Source organism: Tachypleus tridentatus, chromosome 12, assembly GCF_004210375.1.
Source record: "Tachypleus tridentatus isolate NWPU-2018 chromosome 12, ASM421037v1, whole genome shotgun sequence".
NCBI classification, from domain to species: Eukaryota; Metazoa; Arthropoda; class Merostomata; order Xiphosura; family Limulidae; genus Tachypleus; species Tachypleus tridentatus.
This window is the reverse complement of record NC_134836.1, coordinates 87,124,029-87,150,973: the sequence shown is the minus strand read 5'-3', so window position 1 is coordinate 87,150,973 and position 26,945 is coordinate 87,124,029. Positions and strand designations below refer to the sequence as shown.

At 32.6% G+C, this 26,945-nt stretch overlaps 1 long non-coding RNA gene across 7 annotated transcripts in view; it reads left to right on the top strand.

Annotated features, from left to right (window-relative positions):
- The first annotated feature begins 2,976 nt into the window (after nucleotides 1–2,976).
- Nucleotides 2,977–26,945, top strand: part of LOC143233907 (uncharacterized) — a 52,647-nt gene continuing 28,678 nt past the window's right edge. The window contains exons 1-4 of one of the 7 annotated variants that reach the window (XR_013018391.1): nucleotides 2,994–6,007; nucleotides 10,048–10,410; nucleotides 10,731–10,874; nucleotides 12,358–13,219. This is a non-coding gene — a long non-coding RNA (uncharacterized LOC143233907). Of the gene's footprint in view, nucleotides 6,008–9,211; nucleotides 9,853–10,047; nucleotides 10,411–10,730; nucleotides 10,875–12,357; nucleotides 13,221–26,945 lie in introns of those variants that run through there. The other 6 variants (XR_013018393.1, XR_013018390.1, XR_013018387.1 and 3 more) reach the window with 6 other exon arrangements.

Sequence of the window (26,945 nt, the reverse complement as noted above, 5' to 3'; positions counted from 1 at the left end):
AGGATTATTATACAATTTATTACTTTTATCAATAATATCAATAAAATCACGATTACATTTGCAAGCAATCAGTTAAATATGTAACAACCAATGAAAGACAAGACAACCAATAACTTGAAAATTCAGAACAATCAAGGTTAGAGAGGATGTGCGTTTATTTAAACAGAGTGGTAAAATTTATTTCTTAATTAAATATTCTTAAAATATTTTCCGATTCACAGTAAATTATGTTCAAAAGACTTACATTTTAATGGTTTGTATCTCAGAACGGCTTGTATGGGTATTAACACTTATTGATAAGGAGAAAACAACGTTTCGACTTTCCTAGGTCATCTTCAATTTAAGATGAAGATAACCTAGGAAGGTCGAAACGTTGTTCTTTCCTTATCGATAAAAGTGTTAACCCATACCAGCCGTTCTGAGATACATTTTTATTTCAAGTGGTTTTCTCGTCATCAATAATTTTAATTTTTTAAACAAGTTAAAAAAATGAAGTGAAATGATTTAGTTCGTTTCGACATTTACCTAACGATATCCTGTCTTTCAGTATATACAATATTCTCCTTAAACATAGCCTTCAACTTATTGTCTTTCGTATTTTCAGTTAATTAAGGTTATTGGCTTCATAAGTCAGGAGTAAAACGATTTTCGTTTGTTTAGAATTCGATCATTTGTACTTTTTTTTTGCCAAAACCTCTTCATAATACGTAACTTAATAGGAATAAGTTATTCCTACTTCATAAGCGCAAGCAACAAAAATCTTTGAAATTTTAGGAGGCAAACGTTTTTACTATTGTCATCCAATATAATTGGACATTTATAAAATAATGAAAACTGCCTTTTCTACATTTTAATTTGACTCAGTGCAAAAGTTCAAAATCTTAAAGCATGCCTTTTAGTTTTACAAGTAATGTTCATCTTAATGTGGCACAGCCGTATATCCGCGGGCTCAGCCCGTCATAAACAAGCTTTCGATATCTATGATGGTTAGAACACCGATAGCCCATTTTGTAGCTTTGTGATTAATTCTAAACAAATTAATGTAAATTTTAAAACGTGAATTTCTTTTTGTAAATTTTAGTTTTAAAGTTCTTATCTCCTTCTGTAACGACAACATCAAAGCACGAGTCTTTTTTTTTTCATTCAAGTTTTTTTGGAATGGGAAAGCTTGAAACTGGTAGTGTATTTTAACACCACTTCATTTTCTTAAATCCTTAAATTACCAACGCTCTACTTATCGTAAGTGTTTTTAGGTTTACTTTAAAGTTTAATTTTCACAAAATTATTTACTTTCACAACACTGTCTACTTTCTCAATATCCTGGGTTTTAGTTGTTTTCTCTTAAGTTTCCTTTGCCTTGCATTCAACATGCTTTTTAAACAAAATTTCTTCTTCTGGTCTCAAAGTCTTCTTACATTCTTTTTCCACCAACCTACCACACCGCCACTCAAACGTTTTTCTTGTTAAGTTAATCATCCTCTCCAAGCCGTTCACCAGCAGGTATAATGATATCCCTGTGCCTTGAATACCCAGGTTTCTTTATCTTACTAACCCTCCTGCTCAGCGCCACCTATTTTTAAATGCCATCTCTAACATTAAACTTTATTTTTCAAGATGTTACCTTCCTCCGTGGAAATTATTCTAAACATCACTCATTATAGTGTTATACACGTGACCTTGAAATGTCTTTTCTTTACAACGGTGATATTATATACTAATTATGGCGACTTCGCATATCATTCTTCCTCAGCTCCGAAGATCTTCATACTAATCGGTTTCATGATGTACGTTTTCTATTTCTGCCGCTGCAGTACCTTCGTATTAGTTTCATGATATACGTTTTTTATTTCAGCCACTACAATATCTCCACAACTTGTTAACAAACCAACACACAGAGAGTGGAAAGAAAGATAAATTGTCCTCAAAGTCCTAGGAAATACACCTAAACCCAAACTACCTGTCCTTTCTTTCCTTTTTTTCTAAGAACAATTTTATAAGTTTCCCTAGTTAGCATTGAAATATTTCTTAGTCTCTCAGTAAATATTTGTTGTTATTCAAGAAAACTGTTATAAATGTTTTTAGAATTTGTGACGTTTTCTAGTGTTGTGAACTTATTTTACTGAACTACCATGTCAACTGTTTTTGGCTGACAAACCTTTATTTATTATTTTTGGACCAAATAATTCAACAAATATAACATTCAGGCCTCTTTCATCGTACTTTCTACAGATTTATTTAGATTATTAATTATTTGTTGTTGTTGTTGCTCTACTAGAAAATAAATAAAATTATGTACTTCATGCACTGAGCATGTCTGTATGTTATGGTGTAAAAATAGGTTATATGTACGCGGTGCTTGAGTAAGTTCGTTATTTTTAACAACACATCCTGATACTTTTATTAACTTTTTGTAATAATGTCAAAACTGAATCAAAATAAAACTTCGTGATTTATTTAACTTTTTTTTAGTAAGTTACGTACATTGATAGCAATGATGTTCTCTTAATACACTTGCTTTAACTACCTATAAAATAAATAGAGCGGAGACAAATATCAATTCTATTATTTATCATTCTTATTTCGCATAGAGTTCCTTATTAAAAACAAACAGTAAAAATAATTAAGGAATGTAAATCATATTCACATAAAATCCTTCGTAGAAGTTTAAGTTTGTCAACTAAACATGTAATCAAAATCACTTATGCATAGATACATATATCATATTTTATAAATTTCAAACTTCCATAGGATAAGACAGAAAACAAGCTTCAAAAAAGTAAGAGAAAAATTTATATAATTATTTGAAGGTGAAACATATACTGCTACGACTGCTTTAGAAAGTTTACACCACAAAATTCAGAGAACTGACACGTCATAGATCAGTATGCATAATGAGTTGGTTATGTAGTCAAATAGTCTTATTGTTTTTTCTTTTCTGGTTACTTCGTCTTTCGTGTTAGAGTAGCAAAGTTACTAGAAAATGCAGCATTTATCTGTTTTTTTTATACTTTGCAAATGTAATAATGTTTTCTTTCAACTTAAAAAAATATGGATATGATATATAAAATAAGGAACTAACCAACAGAGGACACTACTATGTCAAATTAGACACGAATTTTTAAATAAATTTCTTTAAGTATCAAGTGTACAATATAATTAATTTATTGCATGTAAGACAATTGTCATAACTTGTCGCATTATAAAAACCTTATAGCTCGCAACGTAAGTTTAGTAATTTCAAGACTATATATCCCTGAATCGAAATTACATTGGGCATTCTGAAATGATAAAAAATAATATGACACCGTAGACATCGAAGCAATTTTATATCAATTCGTTCTTTTTCTAACTATTAAAGTTGTTTTTAAAAATACACTGTTTTCAGAAAGAGAGCTGGAAATGCATGTGATCGTCAATAGACTGGCTGGGAAATTCGCCGGTCTGGTATATTAAAGTAACACTTGTGAACGATGAATTTTGTTGTATAATATACAGTTACAATAATCATTAATGAGCTATTTCTAACACCTGCATATTCTTTTTTTTTTACGATTTACGATTATTTTGTACTACTGAAACTATATTTCTGATAAACCATTTAAAGATATCCTTATAATTCTTTTATTTTCTGTCAAAACATTGCCAATATGATAAGATAATAACAACTAATTATCTCTGTAATTTATATTGTTTTAAAAAATAAAAACAAAACAGTAAATTACTGTTGAATTTTTATTAGTTATATTTAATATTATATTTGAATGTATTATTATTATGTAAAAATTACTGTGGTATCACAGTTTTCTCTACTTGTGGTTATATAACAAAACACAACTTTCTGGAAGTGAAGAGTATGTCGCTTCCGTCCACGTTGAGTAACCCTAAAAGTTGTAGTTTTAAGTCAAAGGAAATAAATATAAGAATCAGAAGATTAATTATCCCATAAAAAAAGAAAAAAATGTTTGAATGCTTGTAATACTACTGTTAAATTGTTTTTCATTAGGGTGAAACATATTTAGTTTAGAATAACAATAACACTGAGATAGAACACATGGTCTCGAGAACTCACAACATTACATCAAACTGAGCTCCATTATCCAATTTTGATGGACTGTACAATGATGTATCTCAAGACGGCTGGTATGGGTATTAACACTTTTACTAATAAAGCAGAAAACAACGTTTCGACCTTCTTAGGTCATCTTCAGGTTAACAAAAGTTAACAATGATGTAGTTAACAAGTATGTTCGTGTTTAATGTTTAAAATTGAGAGTGTAGCCATGCAATCTATTATATCTACAAAATGCTCGATATAACGTATAACTTTCCTATTGTTTCTACAACATTATTGTATTGTTTATACTTGTGAATTATAACAGTAAAAACAAAAATATTAATGCATTTATTAATGTAAAGATAAAGTTTCTAAACCAAAAGTCTGAGTTAAGTGGTATAACTTAATGTTATAACAGTTTAAAACTTTGTATAAGGTGATTTCAGTATTTCGTATATCATATTGATCAGAGTTTTGTAGTGCGTATCAAAGTGGTTATGATTACAATTAAATCCTCTTACGACACAGAAAATGTTTGAGAAAAAACCTTGGAAGTATGGTTTTTTCATTGATTGCCAGATTTAGTCAGAGTATAGAGATAAAAATAATATCAGAAAACAAAATTAAATAATATTGTATATTTTGTGAAAGGTAGGGCTTATTGTTTTGAATATAAACATTTTTATCTTCTAGTGCAAAATTGATCTTTTTGACGTACTCGGTTTTAACACGACAGCTACAACTCCTAGGTTGTTTTTGAAAAAAAAAATGTTTTAGGCTATAAACTAATGTATTTATTTCTGTTAGTCATTTTAACAAACTTTATAACAATGATCAACTGTCATGAAATATTTGTGAAAATATTAATCTCCAATGGTTTTTGTTTGTTTGTTTTTAAATATAAAATTACAAAAGACTACCTTTGTTTTGCCCACCAATATCATTGAAAATATATTTTTAGTGTTTTTCCGCACTTACTCCAGAGCCACAGGTGGATGGCACTAATAGGTCCTTTACCAGAATGTACACGGTTTTTCTTTTTGAACCAACCTTTCAAGAATTTTTATGACCCATTTTTCATTTAATAATGCCCCACCAGTGGCACAATGGTATATCTGTGTACTTCTATCGCTAGCAAGCGAGTTTCGATACCTATGGTGGGCAGAGCCTAGGTAATCCTTTGTGTGTTTTCGTGCTTACTAACAAGCAACAACATTTAATAATGAACATTGGACTCATTATGACTGTGAGTTAAGGATATTAGGTAATAAAATGTATATTTTCTTGAAATGATGAAATAAAATATGTCATTAAAATGTTTCTGTGAAAACGTTACGCCTACGAAGTACTTTATCATTTTGATGTATGGGACTTTTATACATAAAAAAAGGCATTTCAATTCTGATCACTGTAAAGTAAACCACAGAATTTATAAGAACATACTACATTTTAGAAAAAGCAAGAGATACTTAATTAGTTATTTTTAAATAATTTCTTTTCACACTTGAAATCATCGCTCAAATCCACTGTTAGGCGTAGTAGTTTTAATAAAATACACACATTTAACTGGCATCTTTGCCACATAGTTTTTTGTTTTTTAATTCAACCACATACGCTTAAGGGCGTCACAAGAAGGCAAACAACAAATAACAGCACTTCAAAAGTTCTCAGAAGAACAAGTTTTACGAAGTTACAGAAACATGAACATGAAAAGAAACGAGTGATCGAAAAGCTTTGAAGCTGCCCATATTCGTATCGGATCCAGTTATGAAAAAAATCCAAAACGAGACATTTCATTTGGCTTCTTGCCTACTTAAGTCATCATTAAAGTTATGAACGTCAACGCTACTCAGAAGGAATGTGAAGACCATAGTAATGGATGGACATCTGCTTCTGGTATGCCACTGACTAGCTCTGAGGAATTCGGAAATGGCCCACCGGATCCTTCTGGTGGTAGGTCGTTTAGCTGATTAATGATTACCACTCCATCACGGGAGAGACAGCTGTTTCTACTGTTTAAGACGTTTTTAAATTGTATACTGTTGATTTAATAAATTGTCAAATGTATCACTTGAATGAGCAGGTAGATAAATATATACTAGAAGTCGTAAAACGTGGGATTCTAAAGTTTTGTAATTCTTGTAGCGTTTTTAAAATGTGTGTGATAAGTTTATTTAGTTAGTTCAAAGTTTTTGTTTATTTAATATTTATTAACCTGTAGTGAAACATGACGGAATTGAAAAGAAAACTTGTCCAAAAATGTTATTATTATAATCAAATATATAGGTACAGTGTTCTATAGTAATCTGTGCAAAGTGCTGAGCAATATTATATAGAAGTCAAGCAAGCTGAAACCACGAACAAAAGTGTACTTAGATACGTATATATGTGCATTTCATGTTTTTTAAAAAATATATGCATACAACAGCATTTAACTTGGAAAATGTTATACATTTTCGATGTTGAACGACACTGACAACAGCATATTCGGTTTTCCAAAACTGATTTCAACGCTGCCAAAACTAATTTGTAATTAATGTGGAAGCTTTATTCATGAATATTTTAGAGGAAACGTGTTTTGATACTTCATAAGAAGGTTGAAGTCATCAGAGATAATCTGTAACGCGTCGATAGATGTATGGTGTTAGAACAAAACTCCTGTTCGTGGTCAGTTTATACCTTTATGAATTATAGAAGGATGTGTGTGTTTTTCATTATAGCAAAGCCACATCGGGCTATCTGCTGTGTCCACCGAGGAGAATCGAACCCCTTATTTTAACGTTGTAAATCCGAAGGCTTACCGCTGTCACAGTGGGTGACAATTAAAGAAGGAATGAGTAAATGTAGCTACTTAAGTTATGATGACTCGTTTAGAAGTATGGATTTAACGTTTTTGTAAGATAACTTTCTTCCACACTTTTTATTGTTATTATTTTCAGTAACGATGTGGTCGTTATGGTCGATAACGTGTTCTAGCAATATCATAAACCATTAACTATTAATCAGAGAATACTAGTAGCGTTAAGTTACGGTATCCAGGATTGTCTACAAAAACGTACAAACGTCTGACAAAATATTTACTGCACTGAGGTCAATGAACAACACCCTTAGTATACTACGTTGCTTTCTGATGATTACCTTGAACACGTATTGCATTAAAGGTAAATGACAAACATCCTGAACATTTACTGTATCAAGGTCAATGATCAAAACCTTGAAAACTTATTACACTTGGGTCTTTCCATGCCAACTCACTTAGCAAAGAAGAACTTTTTCCAGTTATGTCACAAATTTTCTTTAAAAAAATTCAAGCAAAATTTTCATTATGATTTGTTCAGTCATGCGAAATCCTAAAGCTGTACAGCATGTCTGAATAACTCAAAATGAAATTTGTGCTTAAATTTTTTCAAGGAAATATATGACATGAACTGGGAAACCCTAGGTGAATTGATATGGAATAAAACGTTTAAATCAATGGCTAACATGTTAAACATTTATTATTTGAAACGTCATAAATGTTCAGTCAGTTTATCAGAGCTCCAGTTGTGGAGTTTTTACTTTGGGTCTGCTTTGTTTTTATTGTTCCGGCCTTGTTTTTATTGAGCCTCCTATAGAGGTTGAAGAACAGGATATATAAACATATAAAATACTGTCTTAACCTGCAACAGCGCTGAAAATATTGTATAATTAAGTGGGTTCTATAAAAATGAATACATTGATAGTTAATAGTGACAAAGTTGATAAATAAAATCACGTATAAAACTACAGTCTACTAAAGGATCAAATATGATGTGAACCTAGACTTGTCAGCGTTAATCACATAGTAGTTAGATAACTCACTAATTAGAATAAGCAATCAATAATTTTAATTGTGACTTGTAGTAAATATGGATTCCGAAACCTTAATTTTTTTTCAAAAATTAAAATACTTTGTTTTCGTTGAAACAATCTAATCACGACATATTAATTTAGATCTTTGTGCTTTATGTTTTCTTGTTGTTTTATTTACTAATTTCATATGGCAAAAAAGGCGAACGTGTTTAAAGGATCGTTTAATCATATAAATCAAAATTTATCGTAAAATGTGTGTAGAGCCCACAAAATGATTTTTATGCTTCCGAAGAATAAATATACATTGTACGTTAAAATATAAGATATCATTATCACCCTGACCCAGCAGGGCCAGGTGGTTAAGGCACTCTGAAGGTCGCGGGTTCCAATCCCCGTAACACTATACATACTCGCCCTTTCAACCGTGGGTGTGTTATAATGTGACGGTCAATCCCACTATTCGTTGGTAAAAGAGTAGCCCAACAATTGGCGGTGGGTGGTGATGACTTACCTTTAGCCTTATACTGCTAAATTAGGGACGGCTAGCGCAGATTGCCCTCGAATAGTTTTGCGCGAAATTCAAACCAAACCAATACCACCTTGCAATCTAAGCTGCGAAAGAATATCAGAATGATCGAGTACAAATACTGTCATATGAATAAGTATAATATACATACATTTTATTTTAACTGTGAATGCTGATCAGGCTTTATTTTAACGATTATTATTTAATAGGAAGATCTGCTTGCTATCAACTGATAAGTTTTTGTATTCACTTTAAAGCAACTATGAATAATTGTTTAGCTAAGTAACGAAATATCATAACTCATAATCGGAAGTTGAATTAGAAGGTCTACCCTCTCTGTTTAAACCTCTGTAATAGTAACTTCACAAAAATGATGATTGTCCTTCCCCTTTTGTACACAAAAAAATTTGTGGAAGTAGTTTCACTGCCTTAAGCTAAAATTGCTGGTTCTAATAAAATTTGAAAGTAATAACAAATACCTTAGAAGTGAAGAAAAAAAGACTCAAATGGATAACATGCTAACAACATATAAATCTATAACCAAATAACTTCCTAAAATATATGTCATAAAATAAAGAAGGAAAGAACCTGTCACTTCTACTATATTTAAAAGACAGGAAATGTATTTGGTCATTGAAGTTTGAAGACTCTTTGAATGAATAATGAATAAAATTTATTAGAAGTTTAATTCTAACAAATGTACAACGTTCGACAAGGTTTTGTTATCATGGGGTAAAAATACCCGTATGTTATACAAGTATTGCCATGTTAAACTTGTGCTAAAGCTTTTTTCATTGCTGTCCTTAAACTTCTTGCATTAAATTTTATATCTGTATATTGGCTACTGATTAGAAAGTTATCTAGATAATATGTAGATTGGAAATATATGCACTTACCCTGATCACACTTATAAAAAAAAAAAATGATACACTGTATGACTGTGTCATGATCTCATTACTCAGTTCACAGATCCGGCTTCGTCATTGATCACGTGACCCAGATATATTAAACTGTGTTTCAGTAGCCAGAAGACTCCTTTATAAAAAAGATTTCTTTAAGTTTTTATCTACATCTTCTTTTCATGAATTGTGACTTCAGTCATGAATTGTCTTTTATGATGCAGAAAAAGTATACGTTCATATATTACGAATTAGGATAATTTCTAAAAAGAAATAAATTTAAGTATAATAGCTGATGACATATTTTATGACATCATAGAAATAAATAGTAAAAACAAAATTGTTTCTTCTTAACTGAACAAATAACTGTTGTCTTAACAGGAGATATGCAATAGCTGGTTGAAATGATAGTAAGTAACTAAACTAGTGCGTGAAAGGCTGTTAAAACTCATTGGCGATATTAGAAGCACAGGTTTCTACAGATGCATATTTATACGTATTATTAAATACTAATAATATTCAGATACTTCTGGAGTAATCAAGTAAGTATACAATGTATATGATTATACAAACATATACAAGTTGTTTTTCTTGTTTGTATAAGTTTTTTTTTAATATTTGTTCGTTAAAAAACACATACGCACCTGCCTAAACAATCTATGAAAGAAAGTTTTGAATAAAATTGTGATTTTGGTATAATTATTTCAAAATGCTTTTTTCATACAATTTATTTGTAGCTGATGTAAAATCATGGCTTGTGACATAAGTTCGCGAAATTGTTCGAAACGATTTGAAGCAAAGTGACATTGCCAGAATAGTCATCAGATTACAGGGCACATTGTTCCAGGAAAGTCTAATGGTAGATGCTGAAAACTTACTGCTCAAGATTACCAAACCATGATCAAGCTAACACATCAAGGTTGAAAGAAGTTTTACAATACCTTATTACAGGAATAGCATGAACATGTTCATTCCAGGGTATCCAGAGGAACTGTGAAAATATGAGTTAGGATACTAGCGACATGTTATCTTTTCGTATGAGTCTTGTTTCCGGCTAAATACCTTGTAGTGTGTAGAATGTTCTAAGTCTCGGTTAGATTGTAAGTATGTGTTAGATAGATAGATCTAGAGTACTGATTGTCAGTTTAGCCAAAAAGAGAGTATAGAGGGGATTTTTAAAGTGAAATTATCATATATTATATTGTAAAAACAGAATAAAGTGGAATAACTTGTCTTTTAAATTGTATTCTAAAGTAACCGAATGTGGACTTTGACAAAATAGACTATTATTTAAAGCTCTGGATACAAATATGGGAATTAACTGTGTAACAACTACTTATATAAATATACATTTCGCTTGTTTTAATATATATAAATCATTTTTAAACAAGTGGACTGTGTTCTGTTTGTTTATTTTTAGAATTTATCACCAACAAGTCACAGGCACCTACCGTCAAGAATTCGACCTCATACACACATACAAGACCTGAGAGTATGAATAAACCTGCATCTTGTGTATATTTATAACTTTCAGTAAAACATCAGTGTACCTCAGCTGTATAAGGTGATTACTTTTTATAATTGCTCTACTGTAGCTCTTACTTGTAGCACTGACTTAACTAGACTTCAACATGAATCTGGAACGTTTAGTTATATCATACAATATAATTCAGATACAAATGTTGATAATAGATGACCATGTCACAGGAAATAGCGTAGAAACTACAGCTCAAATTTTACAAATAATAAAATAGAAGTCTAGAAAAGTAATGTAACAAAAATATGTAGGTAATATCTTGTTTCTACTGTCATAACTGAAACATTACTTCGATATTTTTAATAGCACTCTCTAGGCCAACTTAGTCGTTAGGCTAGCAATTTTTATCACATGCGCGAAATCTCGATCTATGTTGTGCAGTGTACATAGTACACGTATGTTACGAGACAAGGAAATCTAACATTATTTTTGTAAGGCTATCTGCGGACAGACATCCCTAATTTTGACCTGTTAGACCAGATAGAATATAATTAATTATATATAATCTTTGAGCTACTCTTACCAGACCGAATAGTGATAATTAACTATCAGTCTCGTAGTGCATGTCTCCAGTGGCTCGGCGATAAATATGCATGCTTACGACATTAAATATCAAGTTTCGATACCCTTAATGGACAGACTCAGAGAGTCCATTGTGGAGATTTGTGCTTCATGACAAACTACACTTTTAATACACTTACAGATCCAAATTGTGAAGCGGATATTTTTTAAACATTGATATGAATTATAAACCTTACAATTCAAAATCCGAGCACGCTAATTACTATACTACACCCGTCCGTTGACACGCTTTATCATTAAACGCGATGTTGTTAAATAAAACAGGCAGTAATATGTTAATTTAATGAAAGTGTAACGTCTAAAGAATAGCAGTAGTATAATTATATATTCTGAAAAGCATTTCCGATGCCAATAATCATCTGAAAGCACTCCTTAACGTAATGTTAGAAAAAGGAGTGACTCCAGGATTCTGAAAGTGGTGGAGATGAATGGGTGGCAGACAGATTTATATGGCAGTAAAGTATTTTTTTTATTACTTCTATTTTAAGAGGATAAGAGGAGAATCATGTAAAACCAGGCAGGAAGCTCTAAAATAAAATATTTTTACTTCAGAATATTTTCGTGATTTTTTATTTTTATTTTAGTAAATTCAAATTACCAAAGTGTCTAACTGTGAGAAGATTTCAAATGTTCGCTGTTTTTACTCTGAAAAAATAACAAGACTAATCAGAGGTTAAAGTATGCTTCGTTAGATGGAATTTTCCAGTCAACAGATGCATGTGGTACTCGAAAACATAGTATTTTATGGTTTGTAATGTTTAGTGAATTTTTTTGAAAAGGCGCTATTGAAAAGCGTAAAACAACACAAATGTTTAAATTTAAATTGAACATGTCTGACCTTTTGTTGTGCAATCAAAGAACAAGAAAAGAAATGCTCAAATAATTAATCAATTAAACGTTTTTTGTTTGTTTTTAATTTTGCGTAAAGCTGTTCGAAGGTTATCTGAGCTATCCGTCCCTGATGTAGCAGTGTTAGACTGTACAGAAGACAACTAGTCATCACCGCCCACCGTCAACTCTTGGGCTACTACTTTACCAACGAATAGGGGGATTGATCGTCACTTTATAACGCCCCCACGGTTGAAAGGGCAAGTATGTTTGGTGTGACGGGGGCTCGAACTCGCGACCTACACCTTATGACTCGAGTGCCTTGACCATCTGACCATGTCAGGCCCCATTAAACGTTGCATTTAATTTATAATAATAATATTCTACACTCATATTTACTACATGCAAAATCACATCAGCTGAAACTCCCCAACAGGTTAATTGTATGTTAGAAAATAGTTTATCTTATTACTTGCACATCATTGTTTACGTTATACAAATATGTATTCCAATAATAGATTTCAAACAAAAAGTAAAAAGAAATATATAGGTATAAAAATAAAGATGTAGAAATCAAAAGAATCCCTTTGTGTTTTTTTAGCTTATGACTTCTCTGAATTCGTTACACTCTTAAAGTTTAGAATTGAAATGGGTTTAAAGTTAAAGCACGAATAGATTTGCGAATTTAAAGCTGAGATGCACTAATATATAGAACTACTAATGAAACAAAAAATCAGTACTTTTCATGTGCAGAAGTTCAACATTCTCGGTATGTGGATAAAAAGTCTCGTTAAACCACTTATGTAAGTACTGAACTAGATTGCGCAATGCCTTGGCATGCCACTGCATTGACACATGACGTCAACGGAAGCCATATAGTTAGTCCCTAAACTGTCAAGTTTGACTGCGATGATACCAAGGATATCGAAGTGCCAGTCGAATTTTGTGACCACTTCACTTCTTCCGTTTTTTATTTATGCAGTACTTTTCAATTTTATAGTAATGATGAAAAAAATTGGATATATAAATTCCAAAATTATAGAGTAATAACCAATAGTGTCATGCTGGTCTGAGCCTGGTTTTCTTATGTTCTGCTGTATTGTTAATAAATAATAATAATAGTGTCAGATTTCTGTAGTAATCTATAGTAAAGTAGAAAGTACAGTACAAATAAACTGCATGTATTAATCTTGAAATAGCACAAAACTATTAAATACTATAGTTGATCGTTACTGATAAAAAGTAACATGGCTTTTGAATAGCATATATGTTTACAGAAGGGAGCTAATAAATTGCATTTATTACTGAATTAGGTTAAGTTATCAGTGATGACGAGAAAACCCACATGTAGAGAAAAATATGTATGTAAAAAAGTTGGTTTGGGTTGATAAAATTTGTTTATGTAGAGGAGCGAACAGCGTTTCGGCCTTCTACGATCATCGTCAGGTTTACAAAGAAAGAAAGAGGTAACTGAGCGATAGATGATCACATGTTTGAAGGGGATTGTGTAACTGAGTGTAGGAATGTAGAGGGCGTGCTTAGATGTTTAATTATATTTATTAATATAGGTATAAAAGTGTTCCTTTGTATTGGTTTATTTTGGGCTTGAGTTATTGTATAAGTAAGGCTTCTTTAATTTTGCGTTTGTTTATGTTTGTGTCTTTATTTAGTATTTGGGTGTTTTCTATGGTTATGTTGTGGTTATTTGATTTGCAGTGTTCGAAAACGTGTGAAGGTGACTTTTTATGTTCTTTGAATCTGGTTTCCATTTTTCTACTTGTTTCTCTAATATAGAAGTCGTGGCAGTTATCACATTTTAACAAAAACAAAAACTCAACATACTAAAAAACCAAATAAACACAGCCATAAAACTATGCTCACCAGATAAAATTAACGACGAATTAGACAAAATAAAACAATACTTCATCAACATCAGTAAGTTTCTTTCACAAACTGTAGACAACATAATACACACACACCTAGACAAAAAGTAAAATCAACTAATAAAAGTAAATATATCCCATGAATTAAAAAATCACGAAACCATATATTGCTGCATATCATATATTTCCGACATCAGCAGAAAAATAACCAACATTTGACAAAAACTAATATCAAAATATGACGTTCCAGTTGATACCAAATTTATTCAAAAACCAGGCACAAAACTAAGGTCTGTACTATATAAAAACTACACTGACAAATACCACACCAACATTATTTATAAAATACAATGTGATAACTACCACGACTTTTATGTTGAAGAAACAAGCAGAAAAATGGAAACCAGATTCAAAGAACACAAAAAGTCACCTTCGAACACTGCAAATCAAATAACCACAACATAAACATAGAAAACACCCAAATACTAAATAAAGAAACAAACATAAACAAACGCAAAATTGAAGAAGCCTTACGTATACAACAACTCAAGCCCAAAATAAACCAATACGAAGGAACGCCTTTATACCTATATTAGAAATATAATCAAACATCTAAGCACGCCCTCTACATTCCTACACTCAGTTACACAACTCCCTTCAAACATGTGGTCAGCTATCGGTCAGTTACCTCTTTCTTTCTTTGTGAACTTGACGATGACCGTAGAAGATCGAAACGTTGTTCGCTCCTCTACATAATTTTTTTTTTCAATCCAAACCAGCCGTTTTTACATATATGGGTTAAGTTACACTACAATCTGTATATGCCTCTTTTACATTTAATGTCATAAATTATACCAGTAGTGAATATTAAGTTTTCTTTTTTTCAGAGATTGTACAATAATCTCTAATGAAATAATAGTTTGTTCCAAACGCCTGTTCTTATGTTGTGAAAAAGTTAATTATTTCCTAGTTATGCTAAAATGATCAACTATTTTGTCCATTTCTCGTTTTATTATTGTAGAACTATAACTCACATGGCAGTTAGCATCTAGACCTAGATGAATTAGATCATTGCTCTGTAGAAATATTGTAACTGTGGTAACTGGATCTGAAGCAATATTTGTTATTTGTACTTGAAATGTCCTCATTTTGGAAAAGTGCAAATAAGTCGAAATATATATATTAAAGGTTTAATATAGTGCTAGTGGTATTCTTTGAGTCCAGGTGGTTACGTAACCTTTGACACATAATACTGAATCAACAATTTACTAAAGCCATTGGTGTTTTTTTTTTTCAATTTTAAATAAGCATATCTTTCCACGGACAACTTATTTTATTGCTTTGCTGTTGTAATTATATTATATTTTTTATTATCTACTGCCTTATACATAAATGCAGTTGTGCCACTCAAGAAGTATTTCAGCCAATTTACATTTGCAGTATTTTCATGAACATTATACGTGATAAGTTATTTTAGTTGTTTCAAGATAAACATCAAAACAATGACTGCAAGGTACTTTATCAGAATTATTTAGTATTGAATTCGTACGAAATTATAAAATGGAAAACTATTTGAGGATTAAATTTTCCACTTTAGGAATATTGTATCAGTATTTTAAAATATTCTCTTCCCTCGCTGGATCAGCAGTAAGTTTACAAACTTAAACTGCTAGAATTCGAAGTATGATTCCTACAGCTGGCACAACTTATTTAGTTCATTGAGTAACTTTATGGTTATAAATGAGAAGGAAAAAAACTGAAAGCGAGTTTTGTCGAAATGAAAATTATCAGAAAAGTGTAAAATAAATAAATTTACTGTCGATGTTGTTTTAGAGAGAGAAGTATTAACTTAGCTCCAGAAATAACAAAACTGTATGGTAGTTAAGCAGTAAGGTTGTTGGATTATTACGCTAAAAACTGGGATTTGATCTCTCGTGGGCATATAGCCTATAACCCATCGTGTAGCTTTGGACTTAAACAAAATATATTTCAAAAAGTTACTTTATAAGTAGTAATCATAGCAAACTATACCGATTTAGTATTAGATGTCACATACACAAATCCTGCCCAGATGGGGTTATGGGGAACAACTTCAGTGGATTATAAGTACAGCGGTCTCGAAGTCTCATGTCACACCTGTGTGACCTCTGACGTTGCATCCATAAAATTCGCGCCTGCAGTGGGCGCAACCATTTTGGTGGTGGTATAGTTGAGTTGGCCAAGTGCTGGTGGTATTCTTTGAGCTCAGGTGATTACGTAACAAGTGATACATAATTTCATGATGTGCCGCGAGAGGACAAACAGCTCTATGGAATGCAACTATGTGGATGAACCTTATATTATAGAATTGAAGACAGAGAGTTGTATTTGAGAAATAATGTGAAAAATCAGATTTTTTGTGTTAAAAACAAATCAAGTGATCTCGGTCGGATTATACGAAACATGTGTCGAAATATTTAAAATTTACTGAAGGTTACACGAGGACTGTCTGCGATAACTATCCGTCATTTAGCAGTGACAGGTTAGAGGAAAGACAGCTAGTCACTATCACCTACAATCAACTCTTAAGATACTCTTCCACCACAGGATTGACCGTAACATTATTACGTCCTCATGGATGAAAGGGTGAGTATATTTGGTGGAGTGCGGATCCGAACTTGCGACCCTCAGAATGAGAGTCCAGCGCCCTAACCATCTGGCTATGCCAGGCCAGATTTCATCTATAATCCATACAGTATCTAGATGAGTGAAGGCTTAACTATAACTTGCTAGGCAATATTTTATGTGATTTTCTAGTTAATTTTAAATCATTATAACACCTCATGTAGCTTCCTGATAACTTGACAACATAAGAAAAAAAGGTGTTAAAAACATTATAAACCAGTATAATAACTTCATGTATATTAGAGTAATAGTCTCGCGGTAATGCTACCGATTAAAATAATGCATCCACTATTTAAATACGTTGTTTTATTGAATATGTAAGTTTAATTTAAACTGCCATTTTAAATTGAACAGAAAAAAAAAATGTTCTGAGAAACTTGGTCGAATCTACAGTTTTTTTTTATATTGTAAAAGACGTTTTTGATTTTTAACGTTGAAGTTTGTGGTTCAATCCCAATAGCATATTGTGCGACATAAGAGCTAAAATACCTGGTTAGAAACCCCAAGAATTCTGTATTGTTATCCTATGTTAGAACTCCTAGCAAATGCGAGGGTAACCACTCAAGAACTTCCTGGTAAAAATATTAAACAAAACATTCTCAATAATGAGAGCCAGGTATGGTCCAGTGTTTAGTGTGTCGGACTGTAAATGGAAGGCTCAGGGTACGAACCACGATTTCTCTCTGAACAGGATCTCCACTTTCAGCTGTGTGACAGCTATAACTGGGAATATGTTTGTTTCTCATACTATTCACTAATGTAAATCATATATTCGTCACATATTTCCTATTTAAAGCTCAAGTTAACCATAGCTAAAATTAATTCAATATTGAATAACTTCCAAACTTTGAGCTTAAAACTCCAAAGCTTACTTCTATTGTGATAATATAGAAAATAAGACATAACATATGTTCGAAGAAATGCAATGCCATCATAACTTTCTCTTGAATAGCGAAATAAACTAAATAAATCGAATAAAAAGAGAGCTCATTTCAAGGATGATTTCCTACTTACTTTTTCATGAATAACATTGTGTTATTTTTCTTTTGGTTTAATCCTTCAGGCATCCTTATTGACAACTCTACACAGAAACTGCACAAAATGTTTCTTGTAATACATACACACCAATATCTTGTTATGGTCTAAGACGCCTAGTTGTAGACCGTATGGTTTGTGTTACAAAGGATCTCTTTGTGACACAGCATCCACTACTGTAGCAGCAAAAATTCACTTAAATAGTCATTGAAAAAGCTGTCAACATTAAAGTCGAGATGAACGTAAATAAAAGATTGGAGCTAGGCTTAGGAAAATTCTAGAATGTTATTAGTACGCTGTAAACATTCTGTGATGCTTGAGGCTATAATTTTGTTTTGTTTTTTTGTGCTAACCCACTTTATGATTGTTGATTACAGAGGTTTGCAAATATTTTACATGAAATATTTTATACTATACATGAATACTAGTTTAATATATTTTAATCATTATGTAAATGGCAATAGATTTTTTTTCAATATTTAATAGCAAATTATCAAACAATCAATTATAAAAAAATTATTATTCTACGAAATTATTATTCGTTTGTTTGGTTTTGGTTTTCTAAACATGTGAAGAATCTACAACAGATATCATTTGGGAGAACTAATAAAGAAGGAAGATTTCGGGATAGTTATCTGAAAATATTCGGATAACTATCCTAAGACTGAGATAAGTATAATGTTAGAAGGTGAAGTACGCATGGTAATTAGTACTGTGAATAATGGACTGTATACACACGAACAGTGTCACAGATTGTAAAGAATGAAAAAGAAGTTAAATATTGAAATTTTTAGTGAACTAAAATTTCTACACAGTTAGAGAACATTAAATTCCATTGCTACTCTTTTGACTTTGAAACAAACCTAGAGTTTGATGGTTGGATCTGCAGCTGACTCAAGTTTAAGTGCGTGTTTGTAAGTGTACGAAGGTTATTTGATTTGTTAGGAACCAATAAGTTGCTTTGAGTGTGTTCGATTTTCTTAATCATTTCAGTCAGCCAGTCTAATAAAGTTGTTTCAGTCCTTCAGTTTGTCACGTAGTACTTTCAACATTTTCTGTTTTATGTTTTTCCACTCATTTGTGAACAATAAATATTTGCGTGATTCATCGTATACCTTGTACTCGTTCATTCGCGCCTCGAAGGTATCCATAGGTCTTTCTTTCCTTCAGATGTCTAAGATTTTATCTGTCTTTAGGTTACAAATCTTATCCAAAATTACCACACGACGAGATAGTGATTGATCCATTATCAGTGGAACAAGTCCAAACAGGGCCCTATTTACTCACTATATATTTGAGTTTGAATAATAAATCGAATTTAATTTTTTTTAGCTTTGTTTGAAGTTAAACACAAAAATAAAATAATGGGCTATTGGTGGGGCTTTTCTTTGACTTTAAAGCTCGTTCGAAATCCTTTCTGTGCAACATCTTGACTAAGACATGGCTTTGAAAGGTATTTTAACAAAGAACAGAGAAACATCAGTTGATTTATTCGTGTAATTTAGGACAAACACTACAACTTACAATAATGTTGATTTAATTATTTAACCTTCAACTCTTAAATATTGACCTATCTGTTTTTTTCGCCAAAAGTATTACTCGAATTCAAGTACTGTCCAACAGTTTTTAAATTTTATTTATAAAACATATTTCACGGAGTGAAACAGCAACAGATTCCTCAAATTGTACTTGAACTATAACTATGTCAATATTACACTGAAATGATGATTAATTTCTAGTTAAAATGTCGTGTTTTGTTGTTTATTGCAAACATAAATCATATTAAATAACTTGTTCTGAAAGATTCAAGATAAGAATGCTATAGTATACTCTGTTTGCTGTTATATGACTTAACTTCCTTCTTTGAATTTATACCAAATACTCTACGTTTCATTAGGAAAAAAATTAGTCAAACACTCCTAGAGATTTAGTTTATTTCAAGTTAGGTAGTGAATGTAACATCATCTTATGGGTTTAACTTGATAGTTTATGAACGTATCCCTTTGTATATTTTTGTCTGTTTATGTATGTATGTGTTTTTTATAACAAAGTCACATCGGACTATCTGCCGTGTCCACCGAGAGGAGTCGAACCCATGATGTGTAGACTTACTACTACTACTCCACTAGGAGAAGTTGTGTGTTCAGAGCAAAGATGTAGAAGTGCTCAATGTGTATCAATCCACATATGAAGATAAAGCAGATATACTTAAATATATTAAGCTTTCAATCCACATATGAAGGTAAAGCAGATATACTTAAATATATTAAGCTTTCAATCCACATATGAAGGTAAAGCAGATATACTTAAATATATTAAGCTTTCAAGTCTGATCTTTACAAACACTGTTAGAAATAAGTGCAAAACAGTCAATTAAGGTAGGATAAAAGGCTTACTCACTCTCAGTCGTATGAAACTAACCTGCATCAGAGTAATAAGGTCACGTATTGATAGCTTACATTGTAATTGGCTTTTGTCCAACCAATCAGACAGTGGCATATCAGCATAATGACTATAAAAGTACATCCAGTCATACTTGTATCAGATTTTTTATTAATATATATATATATATATATTAATTTCTATTATTTTTATTTTATTTTATTTTTTCTCGAGTCGCCGATCAAAATCTCAAAATCAAGATTGGGGCGAAGAGAAAGTTCATATTTCTGAGCACCCCCGGTTATCTCTATCTCCTCCGAGAATGGAGAACTTCAAACCGAAATTAATGTCAGTTGTTTGTTTGTTTGTTTTGTTTGCAAAAATAATGTAGTGAATGCATTCATATCTCACAGGAAAGATTGTTTGTTTGTTTTTTTGAATTTTGCACAAAGCTACTCGAAGGCTATCTGTGCTAGCCGTCCCTAATTTAGCAGTGTAAGACTAGAGGGAAGGCAGCTAGTCATCACCACCCACCGCCAACTCTTGGGCTACTCTTTTACCAACAAATAGTGGGATTGACCGTCACATTATAACGCTCCCACGGTTGAAAGGGCGAGCATGTTTGGCGCGACGGGGATGGTCAGTCCCACTATTCATTGGTAAAAGAGTAACCCAAGAGTTGATTGTGGGTGGTGATGACTAGTTGACTTCCCTCTAGTCTTAAGGGACAGCTAGCGCAGATAGCCCTCGAGTAGCTTTGCGCTAAATTCAAAAACAAACTATTTATTTGGTAATTACTCTTTTTTTTTTAATGTTGACTCCAGTGTGCGGTCACATTTTGCTTCCACAATTATTTCTAATATTATATAAATATTTATGCTTTTAAGTTGTAATACCTTATGTGTTTACAAGAGTTATGATGAAATCATTATATCTCAAATATATACGAGGGCTGTTCAAAAAATACGCGGACTGACGTCATAAAACAAAATGTACTTTATTTAGAAGTTACAGGTCTGGGACCCCTTCAAAGTACTCTTCTCCTCAACGCACACACTTATCCCAACGGTGTTTCCACTTGTTGAAACAGTCCTGGTACGCTTCTTTTGTAATGTCCTCCAGTTTCTCCGTCGCATTTGCCTTAATCTCGGGAATCGTCTCAAATCTTCTTCCTTTCAAGAGTCTTTTGAGTTTGGGGAACAAGAAAATATCTCAAGGAGCAAGGTCAGGTGAGTAGGGGGGTGGGGAAGAACAGTGATCGAGTGTTTGGCCAAAATCTCACGAGTTCTGAGGCACAAATTTCGCAGCAACGCGGTGCATCTTCAATTTTTCGGTCAAAATCTCGTAACAAGATCCAACTGATATCCCACACTCTTCAGCAAGCTCCCTGACAGTCAGACGTCAATTTGCCCGCACCAGGGTGTTGATTTTGTCGACGTGTGGGTCGTCAGTTGACGTGGAAGGACGTCCAGGACGCTCATCATCTTCAATGGACTGTCAACCATCCTTAAAACGTTCATGCCACTTGAAACATGCCGTACGCTTCATAACAACATCACCGTAAGCCGTGTTAAGCATAGCAAAAGTTTCAGTCGCAGAGTTTCCACGTTTAACACAAAATTTCACAGTGAGTCGTTGCTCCTTCAGGTCATTCATTCTGACATCCGCGAAACGAAAAAATCGCACTTCACTTAAAACCGCGTAGCTAATACACAAATGAAAATATCTGCAATCGGGAAATGGCGTCGTAATCAGCTGATCTGTGCGAACCTAGCGACACCAAGCGGATCCCCCTGGAACCAACTGGAGCCGCGCAATTCAAACAGTCCGCGTATTTTTTGAACAGCCCTCGTATATCAATGAAAAACTTTTTATGCACGTAAGAGAATGTACTGATCATTATGCTATATAAGTAGTTTATAAAGTATCAATCTATGGTTCTTTCTGTGGCCGTATTAGAGTAGAGCAAAATATCCCCTGAAACAGCTAAAACTTGTGAATAGAAAATAAATGAAACCTGTGAAAGTGAAATATTTGTCGCAAAAGCCCCAGCTAAACTGAAACGAAGGATTTGTTATAGAAGTTGCATCTGTAACCTGATTATGTCCTATTGATAAACGAAGGATTTGTTATAGAAGTTGCATCTGTAACCTGATTATGTCCTATTGATAAACGAAGGATTTGTTATAGAAGTTGCATCTGTAACCTGATTATGTCCTATTGATATCGAAACACTGTATTTATATTTTATATCCATCTCCTTTATGTTTTTTATAGATTTATACCTAACGTATTTTATGCCGGATAGATGTTTATAATCGTATGAAAAAACATCGTGGCGCTGCAATAGTTGCTTATTAAGTAGCTTCATCAAATATATTTTTAGGTGCTGTTACAGTTATTACTGTTGATGTCAGAACTGATTACTTCACTTCTCAATTAATATGACTGTTGCAACTACACCTTAATAATACTTGAGTAAAACGTAAACAGTATGTGAAGCATATCACTGAAGATATGCTCCGTGCGGCGATATGTCATAAAACAGATAGAGTACCCATTGAATATTTGACGTAACTTGCATTGTTATTAAAATGAATTAAATTACAGTATAAGGTCACCTTGAAGTACGTCTTATTTGTTCATTGGGTAGTTTATACATCTACCAAATTACGGAGTTATAGGAGTGTAGGTTTTATGGCTCTCTCACCATCACATGTACGTTTATATCAAAATTTATTTAGTGACAGCCCCGTATTTTCGATGTTTCTTGCCTTTAGCAGATACAACCTGAACACTATTTGACTGTATATATTTTAATCTTTGACAGTAATTTATTTTTGCACCTTTGCTTATACACAAAAATAAGCCTTCATAAAATGCAAATATTTGGCACTTTCCTTAGTGGAAAAATCTTGAATTTTTAAGTTTACTGTGAATATCATGTTTGATACAAGTAACATTATGATTTATTACGCATTGGAAAACAGACCCTTTGTTCTGTGATGTAACTGGTAGAGAAACAAACATATGGTTTTTAAAGTAAATATTCATAAATTGCATAGTTACGTATGCAAAAAATATCATATACAAAGGCTCAAACAATATTAATTTATAAAAAATTGGACATTGTGATTTTTCTCAAACTTAGGAACTTCTAGAGAAGATAGCCCTCGAGTCGCTTTGTACGAAATTCAACAAAACAACAAACAAAATATTTTTTTTTACCAAAACTGATGTAGTAGCTTTTGTTTATGCGGATATTAAAAAGTTCCGATAGAAATAGTCGCAAAAAACATGAACAATAAAAAACGAATAATCTTTAAGCTTCCTTTTATTAAAGCTTCAAATAAAACTCTCTATGATGTCATCTTGTCCACTCCTAGTCTTGTGCTGATTGTTCTATCGTTCGTGTAATGAATACCAGGAATCTCAGAGACGACTTGAGTTACGTTATTAGTAATCTCCTACTATCCAGAACTAGAGTCGACTTGGATCACATTATTGGTGTTCTCTTTGATATAAGATTAGAGTTGACTTTGATTACGTTATCGATGCTCCCTTTAATCCAAGACTAGAATCGACTTGGATTACGTTATTGGTGTTCCCCCTTTATCCAAGACTAGAATCGACTTGGATTACGTTATTGGTGGTCCCCTTTATCCAACACTAGTATCGACTTGGGTTACGTTACTGGTGTTCCCTTTTATTCAGGACTAGAGTCGACTTGGATTACGTTATTAGTGCTTCCTTTGTCTACGTATTTACAGCGATAGAAACTGGATTTCGATACCCATGGTAGGTAGAGTACCGATAACACATTGTGCAGCTTTGTGCTTAAGTACAAACAAACCATTTAATCCAGAAATAAGTCATTTTTGCTGCTTTCTCAACACATTAGTTGTCCATAAAACACCGAGGTGGCGGGATCTTTGTGTTGAGGATCATATTTAGGTCAAAGTGTAATATCCTTACTTTATGTTAATGAAGCCTTGAATCCATCACCTACTTACTTACTTACTCACAGCCAAATCTCACTCTTCTCCAGACAGTGCTATTGATCTTCATGGCTTTCTCTCACATTACCTTAACATTTTGTGTAGCTATCGAGTAACTGTTAATTTAACACAATTTCAGTCATCAGTAACGATTTTCTGCCCATTTCAAAAGAGCATGTGCATCTGACCAGTAAAATGTGGACTTATAATAAGTTCATATGTCGTCAGGGTTAAATCTTTAGAAATTTAAATCCTAACTCGCAGTTACAAATGAGTAACTCTTAAAGGAATGAGATTTTATAATGTGATGAAAAATAGAACTTAGGAGTGAGAAACTCGTTACTAAAAATTAGTAACTTGCAAACTGTGTTTAGACAATAATACAGCGTCGGTTCTGCATACAGCGATTTTGTATAGTGCATTTTACTAGCACGAGATCATGTTTTACTTCTTACCATCTCTTGGCAATGCATGGCGAGGTGGTTAGAACGCTTGGTTTGTAATCTGAGGGTCGCGGGCTCGAATCCCCATCGCACAAAACATGCTGACCCTTTCAGCCGTGAGGGAGTTATAATGTGACTGTCAATCCTACTATTTGTCGGTAAAAGAGTAGCCCAAGAATTGGCTGTGGGTGATGATGACTAGCTGCCTTCCCTCTAGACTTACACTGTTAAATTAGGAACGGTTAGCGCTGATAGCTCTCTTGCAGCTTTGCACTAAATTCAAAAACAAACAAACAATACTATCGCTTGCGTCACGAGTTAAAAACCTCATCTCTTAAAATTTATCATGTTTAATACCTTTATATACACAGTTATTGTTACTATTACTATTGTTATGTATTTGCAGATCACATATGTGCTAAAAGCATTTTATGGTAAACTTTTAGGATGATCAACACCCAAACTGCAACGGAGAAGAACCCCTTAATAATAAAAGGTGTCGAATAAAATCAAACTTACACCAAAGTTTAGTTATTGTAACCTTGCTAACCAGATGATTATTGTTCCACCGAGGCTTTGGCTACTTTTACCCTGCTAAACAGATAACTATTGTTCCGTCAATGTTTAGTTATTGTAATCTTGTTCATCAAATTACAAATGTTCCAGTTAGGCTTAATTATTGTAAACCACTAACCAGATGACTATTGTTTTATATGAAAAGCCTCGATTCAATGAGGGGTAATGTTAGAGATTACCATAATCAAAGAAAACAAAATATTTATTACATTTCATACGCGTATACATAGAGTAATATGTTACATGTGTGACAATGTGGACTTTCAGTTGTTGTGCTGTTATTGGTTGTAACTAAGCTCAAAGCTACACAATGGGCTATTTGTGCTCTGCCCACCATGGGTATCGAAACTAGATTTGTAGCGTTGTAAGTCCGCAAATGTACTGCTGTTATACATTATTGTACAAAATATAATCAAACAGAATGTCGTATTTCATATATATATATATACATGAATGTTTGTGCGTAATACAGTTACAAATATACTTCTACAATTTGCAATAGAGAATTTCTCTAGAATATTGATAAAAATAATAAACTGTGTTAACTAACACGTCGAGCTAATTCCACTTCACGCATATGTTAAATACAATCATATCTAACTTTTAGTTGTATAACTATAGTTATATCATTGAATGATATCTTCATGTTTGTTTGTTTTCAGTTCAGCACAAAATTAAAGAATGCGCTATCTCTACTGTGCTTACCACGGGTATCGAAACCTGAATTTTAACATTGTAAACCTACAAACTTGTGATATGAACACAAGTTGTTATTTATACACGTTGAATGTTGATCTTTCAGAAATATTCTGATTTTATTAAATTGCTTTCAAAATAATGAAATGTGTCTGCAAGGTATAAGTATCTAAGAATGTTAATTTACATAATGAAAAGCTTTTTATAATTTTAAACGTGGCCTTATTAACAGGTGTCCCTCTGTGGGACAGCGGTAAGTCTTCGAATTTACAAAACGAAAATCAGGGGTCCGATTCCCCTCTGTTGACGTAGCAGATAGCCCGAAGTTGCTTTGCTATTAGAAAACACATTCCTTGTTAGTTGGTGACGTAATAGAGTTACCTTACGAATATTGTTTCGTTTGAGCAAAAAAGTAGAATGTTTTGGGTTAAATGTAAGTTGATAACATGTTCAATCTTATAGATATTGCATGTGATGGATAATTACTTTAAATCTGAACATTCTTGTCATTTTAATAGTAAAGTTAAGTGTAGCTCTCAACAATACATTTTAAATTTAAATCACACAGAGCTGATTGGAAGTTTAGTTGCTACTGTTTTGTTTTATTTGTGTGATATTAGAGTGACTGGAAAAAACTTAATTATATTATATAAAACACATAATTATGTTACACTTGCTACTTAGATTTTAGGTGTGTAGGTCTTCACATTTCTCAGCTGTTTATACACAATTTGGATTTAGATTTACAAAGCTAAAATAAGGTGTTCGATTCCCCATGGCGGACGCAATAGATAACCCGAAGTGGCTTTGCTATTAGAAAATACACATGTAAAAAATTTGTTTTATCCCATTACTGTCAAGTACTGCTCAACAAGATAATTTAAAAATTAAGATATTACAATGTTCTTTCATTATAGTATTAGTTCGAGGTTCGAGTCCGCAAGCCCAGCATAACCAGGTGGTTAAGACACTTGACTCGTAATCCGTGAGTCGCGGGTTCGAATCTTAGAC